Source organism: Rhinolophus ferrumequinum, chromosome 10, assembly GCF_004115265.2.
Source record: "Rhinolophus ferrumequinum isolate MPI-CBG mRhiFer1 chromosome 10, mRhiFer1_v1.p, whole genome shotgun sequence".
NCBI lineage: Eukaryota > Metazoa > Chordata > Mammalia > Chiroptera > Rhinolophidae > Rhinolophus > Rhinolophus ferrumequinum.
Genome location: NC_046293.1, coordinates 21,706,679 through 21,718,495, shown reverse-complemented (window position 1 = coordinate 21,718,495; position 11,817 = coordinate 21,706,679). Strand labels below are relative to the sequence as shown.

The 11,817-nt window shown below is 43.0% G+C and overlaps 1 protein-coding gene across 1 annotated transcript in view; it reads left to right on the top strand.

Moving 5' to 3' along the window:
* ELK3 (ETS transcription factor ELK3) overlaps positions 1–11,817 on the top strand; it is a 66,069-nt gene continuing 54,252 nt past the window's right edge. The window contains exon 1 of the mRNA XM_033116326.1: positions 1–369. The gene's annotated coding sequence lies outside the window, so the exon portion shown is untranslated. The remainder of the gene's footprint in view (positions 370–11,817) is intronic.

Here is an 11,817-nt window from a genome sequence, read left to right as displayed (position 1 = left end):
GGCCGAGGCGGCGGAGTATGCGCGGGCCTGGGCGTCCAGCCCCGGCGCACAGCCGCGGCCGGGGAGCGCGGCGCGGGGCGGAAAAGCCTGTTTACACAGACTGCACACCGCCTGGGGAATAATGCAGTAAAGGAAGTGAGCCGGCTCGGCCTGACTGCTCCAACTTCCTGCTCTCACACACACCAGAGGGAAAAAAAAAAAAAAAAAGAGGAGCGAGAGAAAGAAAAAAAGGGGGAAAAAATCAGGATCTCATTACAAGAGCAACAGACCGTCTGCAGAAGCCTGTCAGCATGGAAAGTCGGGGGCTTTCGCCCGGTTCCTCCTAGAAATTCCCCCGAAGAAGAATCTTGAAAGCTCCCCCACATCTGGGTAGGTAGCAAGGCTTCTGCCTGTTGCTGGGACAGTTGCAAAGTTTCGTTGGGGGTGTTTTTTTCCTTTCTTTTCTTTGGCTTGGTGGGGGTGGGGCGGTGGGCGCCGCGGGATGGGCTGCGGGCCTGGGTTGGGGGTGGCAGTGGGGAGGGGGCACAGCTGTGATGCTCCTGCGCCCGCGTCGCCGCCCACCCAGCAGGAGCTTCTTGTCCGTCTGCGCGCCGGGCTGGGGGCTGCGGCGACCCTGCGCTGGCAGCACCCCAACCTGGGGCTTCGCTGCAAGTCCAGAGGAGGGGCGCGCGTGGGGAGTGGGGGACGGTGAGACTTGGGGTCCCTGGGAAGAACGGTGACTGGAGCAGGCTGCGTGGCTGGAGGCTGGACCACCGCTGACCTGCCATTTGGGGCTCCCCTCGGGGTGGCAGTGGGCACCGATGCTCGGATTCTGGGAGGGAGATGGGGTTGGAGAGGGTGGCGGAGGGTGTGTAGAGCGTAGACCCGGGACTGGGGGCTGCGTCCACTCGCTCGGCAGGTGACCCCCATACGGGTCACTGCCCCAGGCGCACGCCCAGCCGGACCTTTAAAAGCCAGCAGAGTCTTTGCTGGACACGGTTTTGGAGAAGGACCCGGCAGGAGATGGTGTTGGCGCTCCCAGCTCTTTAGGAAGGGGCTCTTCAGCTTCCAACGGAGTGTTGGCCTGTAATGCTACTGTAACTTTTTGAGGAGGGGGAAAATTAAATTTTGGGAGGGTTAAAAAAAAAAGGTCTCGGTTTTGTTGTTTTCTGAACTGAATCATCCTGAGGACAAGCTGCAGTTAGGCGGCGGGTGGGGGTGGGAACAAGAAATGTTATTTCAGAAACTGCAAAAGGGGCTTTTTTGGAAAAAAAAAATAAAACGAGTGTCGGGAGAGTTTCTGGCTTGTCTGGAAACTGCAAGACTAATTGCCATGCGCTTCCGCTTTGAAACTGGCAGCAGACAGCATCTTGAAAATGACTCACTAGAGGAGCTCACAAAGAAACTGTGGTTTGCTCCTTCTCAGGTTTATGTATTTGTGCCTTTTACAGTTTCCTTTGTAGTGTTGGAGGGGTCCCCCGCCCCTTCCCCTCCGGCCCCCTCCCGCTTTTGGAGCCTCTGGCCGGTCTTTAACTCCCCCCATCACCCCATCTGGGAGAGGGGGGCTGGGGGAGGCTGAGTTGTTTTTGGAGTTGGCTGGGGAGAGGGTTAAAGGGATTCTGCTGCTGCAGGGGGAAAAAGTTCCCTGAATTTTCCACTGGCTGCTGCAGGAAGAGAGAGCCCCTTTAGTCATTGCTAAGTAATGTCTGCACACACACCAACTAATCTCATTAGGAGTTTCCGCTGCTCGGCACAGGAGGGGTTTTGTGCAGCCACTGTCAGCCGGGCGAGCACTGAGCCGGAGAGGGAGAAAAGTTACGGCTTTATTTACTTCGAGGTGCAGTCGCCAGACGAACCTTTTCAGGGTAGCGTCTTGAAAACTTGGAAGTCACTTTGGCCATTTTGGATTTCGGACTTACAGGTTTTTCTTTCCCAGTTGTGTGTGTGTGAAGTTTCTGTTGCCCAAGCAGCTCAACACACCCATCCTCTGGCGTCTGTGCTTCAGTCTTTGTCGGGGATGGGGGGAGCTGGAGAGATGAGAAGCCAAGCATGTTCCAGGCATCTATTTAATGAGCTCAAATCGATTTCTGAGCCTCATTGCCTTCTTGCCAAACAAAATACCCTCTGATCTCTCTCCCTTTTCTCTCTCCGTGACACACATTTATTTGGGAAAGGTCAGTTATGAGTTTCAATTTATGGAGATTATAAAATTACAAATTGTGTTAGGGCACGTGGGTCAGACAGTTAAGAATACTGTCCATAAGTGTTTTTAGAGTTTCCAGTAATGATCCTGCCTGCAAAAACCCCTGCTGGTCTTTCTATGCCAAATACAGCAAGGATCATCTGGCTTTTTTTTCTTTTTTTTTAAAAAAACACCTTTAAATGATGGAAATGTATAGTTGATAAAAAGGGTAAAGAATTTGAAGGAACCTGATTGGAACTGTAGGGCTCCTTTATTGACAAGGACATGCTTCTCTCTTGAGGGTTTGTAAGATGTTGGTGTTTCTTTGTGGTGGCAACAATAAGTGTCCTGAAAACAGCCCAACCAGCTCTACCAGGGTGTGAGTCAGTGGACATGAGTACGGGATGTCCCTACCACTGTGCCTGGCACAGAGTAGATGCTCAGTAAATTACTGCATTGAAAGCTGTGAGTAGGCTCGTAGAACTTACAATAAATAGGAAAAAAAGCTTTGCAAACTAACAGCATTCTGCATGAGCATTCCTTAACAAGGGAGGTTGTAAATGTTCTCCTCTCAAGATGACATTTCCTTCAAAATAAAAAGGAGGTAATTAGAAGTCTTCATTCTAGTAAGTTATTATTTGGCTATTTCTTACCTGGGAGTAATTTTACCTCTCAGGGGGCGTTTGACAGTATCTGGAGACATTGTGGTTGTCATAACCAGAGGGGATGCCATTGGCATCTAGTGGGTAGAGGTCAGGGATGCTGCTTCACATCCAACATTGAATAGGACAGCCCCCCCACAAATAATTTTCCAGCCCCCAAAGTCAGTAGTGCCCAGATTGAGCAACTCTTGTTTACATTAATGATGGTAACTCCTTACCTGCATTCATTCAATGAATAGGACATTTAAAAGTTATCAGTTACACTTTTCTGCCACATGTATAATACAGTATGCATGAATTTTTCTCTTCATTTCTCTCTTTTTGGTCTGTAATGTCCAATAGCATGACATTTAAATGATGCATTGCGATGGTGTACCTTTGTGAGCTGAAGTAGACCATCTCTGAACCTCACTCACTTGGTACTAATGCTTTTTAGATAGAATGGCAATAGCCCAGGTAGGGGAGAGCAGTGATCTTTTTCAGCCCCATTTGAATTTTGAAGTTTCCTAAACATTTTACTAAAGACCTCCTCTTTTTCTTGTTTAAAAAAAATTAATAATTCAAAACTTCTAGTATACAGTAAATGTAACTCTGAGATCATGTATTGAAATTTATATTTGTAATAACTTTTTGGAACTTGAATCTTTTCCTGAAATTGGTTTTAAAGGACTTCCAGGCAGTGCATATACATTAAAATATTCCTTTCTTAGCTGTCAGATATTGGATTTTGTGCGTCCTGTGCTACCTAATTATATTTGCATATCTGTCTGATTCAAAAACCAATATCGTTGCAAAGCATTACCAATTGACAAACCCAAAGCACTTAAACTTACCCAAGGATGTGACTTCCTGGAGTAGAGTCTTTTCTCACTGACGGTGAGTTACTGCTTACTAATTAATTAATGGCTTTGCTCCTTTGCAGCCCTAGGGAGTGATCCAGCCATCTCTATGTTTCCCAGACCTGGGGTTCCTCATTAAACTTTAAAAGAAATTGGTTCTCTGTCCGTTCGGGCTGTGCCCTGGCTGCAGGCAGTTGGCTTCTGCCCCTTCTTTAGGGCCTGAACCTACACAGACACGTGAGCGGCCCAGGTCATTTGAATGAAGGACCCCACTCCAGTCAGATTTTTCTGTATGTTTCAGACAAGAGTTTTTTTATGTCCTAGTTATCCATAATTCCTCTTTGCCTTCGTAGATTGATTATAACACATTTGAGATCACACGAGCATGACAAAATTTTCTAAAGGTTAGTTGGTTTTTCTCTGTTATAAAAATATTAATGTGAATTACCTCAGGGAGACTCAGACAACCACAGAGAAAAAAAAAAAACAAAACATTTCCCATAATCGCACTGTTAACATTTTGGTGTCTATTTTTCTGTTTTTTTTTTTAAAACGCATGTGTGTGTGTATACATACAGACGCACATGCATCACATTTTTAATTGAAATCACACTCTACTTCCTGTTTTGCAACTTAATTTCCACTTAACATATCATGTAACACATTTTAATAAGTAGTACAACACCAAAATTACCACACATAGAGCTTGTATTTATTGATCTAATGTGTTGACTCAACAGTAGATTGACACAATTTCTACATGGACTTGTTCCGTGTTTTTGTCTCTGTGGTTCCAAGTAATGTTCTAAGAATGCTGCCCTCTTGAAAGACTGAACTCATGTGGTGTGAAATTTGGGATTTTGATGAGTTTCTCTATGATTTAAGAATGAGTCATGATTTGCAGGAGAATATCAAGATGTAGTAACAGGAAGTCCAGGGCACTACACATCAAAATAGAATGTTCAATAATGAAAGAAGAGAAACTAGGTTAAACCTAAAATACACCTTGAACTTGTATATCTAACTCAGAAGAAGGTGCCTCTTGCACCCTTTGAGAACTCTTCCTTAGTACTGTTTCATTTTATATCAGTAGAGTTTTCAGACTTTGAAATTGGTGTTTTAAATGGATTTTCAGCTCAATGTTGCTCTTGCCTATGGCCAGTTTGAATCACAATCATGCAGCTTTTGGGTTGAAACCATGGTGGTGAGACCATGAAAACTGATTTTGCTACCTCTAGTGCCGCCCCAGTAAATTGAATTGTCAGCATGTGTGTGTGTAACTTTCTGCTAACAAATCGTAAAGGCCTTCAAAAATGGTAGATCATTCAGTTTTTTAAGTAATCATCCTGTGCAGAAATTTGACTCCCCATACTCCTATCCATAAGCAAAATAAAAATGGCCTTTCATCCGTTACTGGAAACTTACATATATGTCAGCAGTTTAAAAATATGCTTTGAACTGGCCATTTCAATAAATTGGAATTTGGTTGGAATTGCCACTAGGAATTAGCTCATTGACTGTGTGATTTAATTTACATTTCCTGGAAAGTAATTATTATTCTAAGAATTGAATGGTATTATTTTATAATTTGGCTGTGAAATTTATTTGTATATTAAAGAAATTAAGATGATGGTTATGCTAATGTGTTCTAATTCGAATTGCACTAAAACGAATTTAATCACACACATGCTCTGAAAAAGGTTCTAAAGCCATTTTGTAAGTATTTTTAAAGCTAACATATTTAAGAACAATTCTTAATTTTCCATGCATAAATCTGGGAGTGGTGGGCTAGGTATAAAACACACTTCTCTGATGCTTTCCCTTAGATGGATGAGGTTAGAGGTCTTTCACTGCAAGCAATAAAGTAAGGAATCTGAGACCATTGGTGCTTTTTTTAAAAGTCGTGGTATAATTTACATACATGAAAATGCACAGGTTTTGAATGTTAATGTATATACCTGTGTAACCCCTACCCCCTCCCTCCAAGCAGAGACTTTTTCCATCACCCAAAAACATTCTCTGGCTGTTTTTCTTTTTTAAATTATATTATGGCAATTTCATGATTCTACCATGGAGGTTATTAAACCCCAGAATACCTTGGTAAAATAACACAGTATTTTTATTTAATCTGCATGGTTAAAAATCATGAGAATGTATGGATTTTCTCATACGATAAGAGGAAAAGTCCCTTCTGCATTATTTAATGTCACGTAAGCTAAACAAAAGTAATATAAATGCTGCAGAAAAAAGGAGATTCCCTTAAAACCAAGTGTGTTGAGAGGATGTCACTTAATCTTCCCAACCTCAGTTTCCCTGACTGGAGGTTAATGGGAATTAGAAAGTCTTTCAAGGCAAAAGTCCTATTGTGCTACTTTTTTGGAGTAAAAAATTTGAAAGTGTAATGTAAGTTTTGCTGTCATCCCCAAACAGCTTTTAGACATATACAGCAATTTAAACAAACTGTTTTGTGGTGGGAAAAGGGGCTCCCCATGCATTTCCCCTTGGGTCCCATTTTGGCCCCTTATTGAGTAAGGAGTGGCTGAGGGAATGTCAGTATTAGCTGCTGTGCTGGCTTTTTGTCACTTTTTTTAGGTTTGTGACAAGCACCACTTATTTCTAATGATCTACAACTGCCTCATTCTTGGGGACACGAATGACTGCCTCTGGGTTGAGTGCTGAGTAGGCCTAGATAAGGTTTTCATCACCAGGTTAAGTCCCTACTCATTCCTTCCAATAGTCTTTGAAAACGATCTCCATCCTTGACTGCGGTATCTCACAGGTCCCACGTTTCCTCTGGCCCCTCCAATTCCCTTCTCCTAGAGCAGTCCTTTAAACTCAGAGCTGACCATGTCACTCCTCTGCTTAAAATCTCTCAGTGGCTTCAGCGAGGGTATAGACCTTAATGTGAGCTGCAAGCTGTGATTGGGGCCAGCCACACGGGTCTTTTCTCAGTTCTCCAAGTGTGTACTGCACCCTTTGACCACTGGACGTTCCCCAATGCTGTCCTCTCTCCTAGAAATTCCGTCCTCCACCCCCTACTCCCATCAATTTTCCTCCCTCTGCTTTGCCTAGACAATTTGTAGTCATCCTACAGGTCTCAGGTCAACCATCTCCTCCCTGAGGAAGCCTTTGCGGGTCCCCCAGACTAGCCCACCATCATCTGTCCTGGGTCTTCAGAGCCCTTGTCATAGGCTTTATTTGTATGTTTCCTCATGACCTGAATTCTCCCTCTCTAAATTCTTAACCATCTAAACACAGGTACTGAACAGTTTCAGATACAGATTTCTAGAGATAGAGCTGATGTCCCTTATTATTCATTAATACTCTTTCTCCAAAACTTGGGAACCAAGTGGATTTGATAGCACGATATCCCTTGTTGTCCCTCACTGTCCAAACCCTTGAATCCATTAGATTCAGATAGTGAGAGATACCTGTGCATATATGTGTCATGATGTGTTTCCCATCTGTCGTGCACATCAGTCTGTAAGCTCCCTCTGGGCCTGCATCTGTTTTTCTCATCGTTGTATTTATCCCAGCAGTTTGTACAAAGCCTGGCACTCATTGAATTAAAAACAATCTGAAGGGGGAAAAACTTGTCAGTATAGCCCGCCCCTCTGCCCGGTTTGCTATTGGACTTGACAAAGCACTTTGTTGACATGCATAAATCCAACTCTTTCCTAGACAGTAAATTATTTGGATTAATAACAGGCGTATCTCTTGGTTAACCCATAAAGACAGCCAAGAAGATCCTCTGTAGAGAACATACCGTTTTCCAGAGTTTATATCCAGACTTATCGTAGAAGTAGATGTACAGAAATCAGGTTAGTTTGTTGAATATCCAAGGGGACAAATTTTAGCCCTATTGTTGATATCAGTGTTACACTAAGAATGGTTGGTTAATAAGGTAATTCATAGGATAGTGCAACTTGAAAGAATCTCATTGTAAAGTTCTTTCCACATTAAAATTAGTCATTTTACAGCGATCATTAGACCTTTATCAAGACTCCATTGATCAAGTTTTTATAGTTCCCTTGGGCTGAGTTCCATAATATTCACAGTTAAAAGTCCTACTTATACTAGCACTTGTGTATGTAGCTTCTGTCTGTAACTTTTTGTAATTAGTGAAGAACATTTCTGATTGAGTTTTAAAATAATAGAAGACTATGGTTGTGTGATTATGAAAAGATGAATGGCTAAATACCTACATTGTTTTTTGGAAAAGGAGGGCCAGATCTGCTGTTAATTTCAGCTGGGTTTTGCCAGGGGGCAGGTTGATAATCAAATCTTGACTAACCAGAATGTATGAGTAAAGAGATTTTTCTCCTGCACTTAATTGTGAGAAGAGAGATTAAAACAACAAAACAAGCCCTGGAGTTTATTTCAGGATGTGTTTCGGGGTAACTGCAGGAATTCTCTCACACTATCTGCACCTGTAAGTTCTCACCATCCTCAGGAGAGCATCCTTCTTGTAAGCAAGAGAAGGGGGCATGTAGATGTTGGAACAATTTCCTAACACTAACAGTTAAGAGGAGCACGTCTCTGGTTAATATTCGGTGAACTGGAAATGTAACTTCCCCACTATCTCCTTATGTAGTTTGGAAGGTTTGCTTTTCGAGCCAAAAATGTAAGCTCTGGTGGAGTTCATTTGAAAGAGAGAGAAACATTGGCAGCCGGTGAGGAGAGTGTGTGTGTGTGTGTGTATGTGTGTGTGTATCTGGGTGTGCCTCCCTACATGTAGGTGACCATGGGTATGTCTGAGGCTAAGAGAGTGGGATAATATGTGACCCCAGTTTTTACTCCTTCTCTATAGAGTCACTCTTCTCTTGTAGGATTCCAGCCCTAACTATGTACAGAGGATGGGAGCATAAAAGCATGTTAGCTAAACTTCTCCACCTCCAAAGAATCATTGTTTCACTGTGAGAACTCAGGAGAGAACTTGGATTTTTTTAATATAATTTTCAGGAGAAGAGAAATCTGAGATTCCTGATAATTTCAGCAAACCCTGATAACGTTCAAGAGTGGACCAAAACATGTAACATTATTTGGAAGACTGTCTGGAGAGATGGCGCCTCCATCTTCTTGTATGGTCTTGCATTTTGAAATCCCCTGGAATCTCGAGTTCGTGAGTGTTGGTAGGGAAGTGATTTCTGCTAGTGCCCCTGCCTGTTTTCCAAGTCTCAGATACTGATTATTTAGACCAGAGGGTGTTGGATGGTAGAGCATTGCTGTTTTTTTTTAAAAAGCATTGTAGAACAAACATCTCCAAATTCTCCAGGTGACATTTTGGGTCCGGGTTGGAACTGATTCAACCCCAGGCAGAGAGATGTCATCACCTCTGTGCTGAGCGGCTAGTGGAGGGCGGACGTGCCTGCGGATGCGCCGACTCTGTCTTTGAGAGTGGAGGTGAAACCAGAAGTGTCGCTCAGTCCGTAGCACTCGACATTCCTTGATGTTGCCTAATGCACCTAGTGAGGCATTTTAGCACTAATTCTCAATTCTGCATTTATTTAGATTTGGATAAGGTGAGCAATTTTGAAGAGTGTTAAAAATGTCTGAAAGTGAATTACATTCATTAACACAGTATGTGCTGTTAGATGTCTTGAATCACACAAAGTGTACTGGGGTTCTCAAAAGCCTGGAGTCTCTGCTCACAAAATATGAGTGTTGTCCTGCTTTGATTCGAATCAGAGCTGAACCACAACAGCGGCCTCCCCCTCCAGGCTTTGCCACATCCTTTGCTTTTTGTGTTTCTTTTTTTTTTTTAACCCAAATATTAAGACCTACTAATTGGTCTTCAGGAAAGTAGACACTTTAAGACCTTGACTTAGAAGATCATACATGCACCCGATGATTAGAATATAGAATGACTTTCTTTAGCAAGGGAGGAAAGATCACCTAAAGCAGACCTGGCTGTAATTTTGTGCTGTTAACACAATCCTGTTGAACAGTTACTGGAGGAGAACGTAGAGTAAAAAGGTGTGTGTGACTTTTTGAACAGGACTGAGCCAGGTTAGTGGGTGGGAGATGCAATGGAGATTCAAGGCCATGAGGACAGTGTGGGCCGCGGGTCCAACATTTGATGCTAATGCCACCAACAGCTAGTCTCTTGCGTCAGATGCTTTTGGTGGCCTCCTGAAGGAAATACGTGTGCACAACATCATCCTGACCCAAATGGATGAACCATCAATCTTCCACTAGATTACTGTTTTGTCATTTTACTCACTTATTCAGTGCATTTTGGGGCTTGATGAAAAAAAAAAAAAGGTTTTAAGTGTGAGGCATTGGGAAAAGATTATTTAGTTTTGAGATCATTCACTGTCTACTTTTGCAGCAGTTTTCTTAGAAATAACTGTACTCAACAGGAACATCAAAACATTTTAAATGTGTTCCACTTAGTGGAGTTCGCCTGTAAGTCAGGCTTGATTTTAAAGAGACATTCAGTGAAAAATGAGATGCCTTTTGCTTGCCATTTTACCTTAACGCCCTTATACTTTTGCTTCCTGTTAAAAAGGACTTTATTAGAAGTTGTTTACATTTAAAAGAAACTCGGCATTTGGCACTGTAATCATCACATGTAGCTAGACTTCATATCCATGTACAAAAATGTAAGAGAAACATATGCATGTGGAGAGAGTAAAGATATAAGAGGAGTAGTTACTACCTTCATGATTTTAGATGCAGCTAAAATCTCTCACAGATGTCCACCACATGAGCAGGTGATGATATTTTGAAGACTGCAGAGTCACTGTTTTTTATAGATCCCCTCCAAAGTGAATATATTATCACACCAGATTTATGTATACATGTTTATACCTAGAATTTGCATTTCCTAAACCATATAAGAGTGTTGCTGAGAAGAGCACCAAAGAAAAGCAGTAAAGCTGGAGTGACCAGAGTCTAGAACCTTGCAAGAGTCCAGTTCTTTGTTAGGTAACCACCCCTGTAAGGTAGCTCTTTGTGCTTCTGAAAAAGCTCTCAAGATGTCACTGATACCCGAAACTCATAACTATTTTTGCAAGAATGCTATATATAGTAGAACCCAAAAGATTAGTTAATGTCTATATTATCCAGCTAAATCTCGACATTACCAGGAACCAACATATTTTGGCACACGTAAAATTTCACAAAAAGAAAAGAAAACAGGATTTATAATGCTATTAGCTATTTGTAAATTAGCAGTTCAAATATGCTACATTATAAAGTTTTAACACTGATCATATACGTCAAAACGATATCAAGACCAGCTAACTAGTATCATTTTGTATATCTATATGCTATTTAAAAAAGACATATAAAATGGTTTCAGTGAATTTATTCCAGAAAGAGGGAAAGATGAGTTTTCCAGGAAGGCTGATGTTGGGGACAGTTATCTTTAGTGACTTAACCATCCAGAAATTATGGAGGAAGTGGTACTTTTATTTTAAGTTTGATAGATGACGAGAGAGTTCCCAGAGTCTCTGGGAAGATATGGCTTCTCTCCCTCTGCCGGCCACTGCCACGGCTTTCTGTGAAGGAAAGCTAGAAGGAGAGAGGGTCAGGGTCCCTCTTGCTCCTCCGGTTAGCGGGCTGATGTGGCGTGCATGCGTGAGAAGCAGTCATTGGTGATGAGAGACATGTTCTGATGAGGACAGTAAATGAACCAGAGACCAGCCGAATGGACCTGTGGAGAGGCTGTGGGACCTGGCGTGGCTTTGGTATGCCAGGGGGGCAGAAGCAGTGCTCACACTGGAGGGAATTTTGGGGTGGGGGGGACAGGAGATATGGGCCATGAAGGGAGGAAAGGCTCTGTACCTTTTCCCCGGGTGGAACTGGGGAGGTAGAATTGCTGTGCAGATGTTGGAGGTGGGCCAGAGGAAGGGGAAGGTGCACAGATGGTTACCTTTCTGTCAGGAAATGCCCGACCTTGCAGTGCGACTGGGATGCGAGCACAGCTGTGCAGATTTCCCCGGTCCCCAGGGTCCCTTGGGAATCCTTTTGAGAGGAAGGGATCATGTCCCAGCCCACACCTGACTCACCCGGGACTCATTCCTCCCTGCCCCTGGTGTTGGCCCAGTGAGTGTGCACATGTGTGAGAAAGAGGCAGGGCAGACGTGATGATGGCTGTCATTGACATGGATGGCCTTTAAGGGTCACCCTGAGGAAGGGGAGCGCCGTT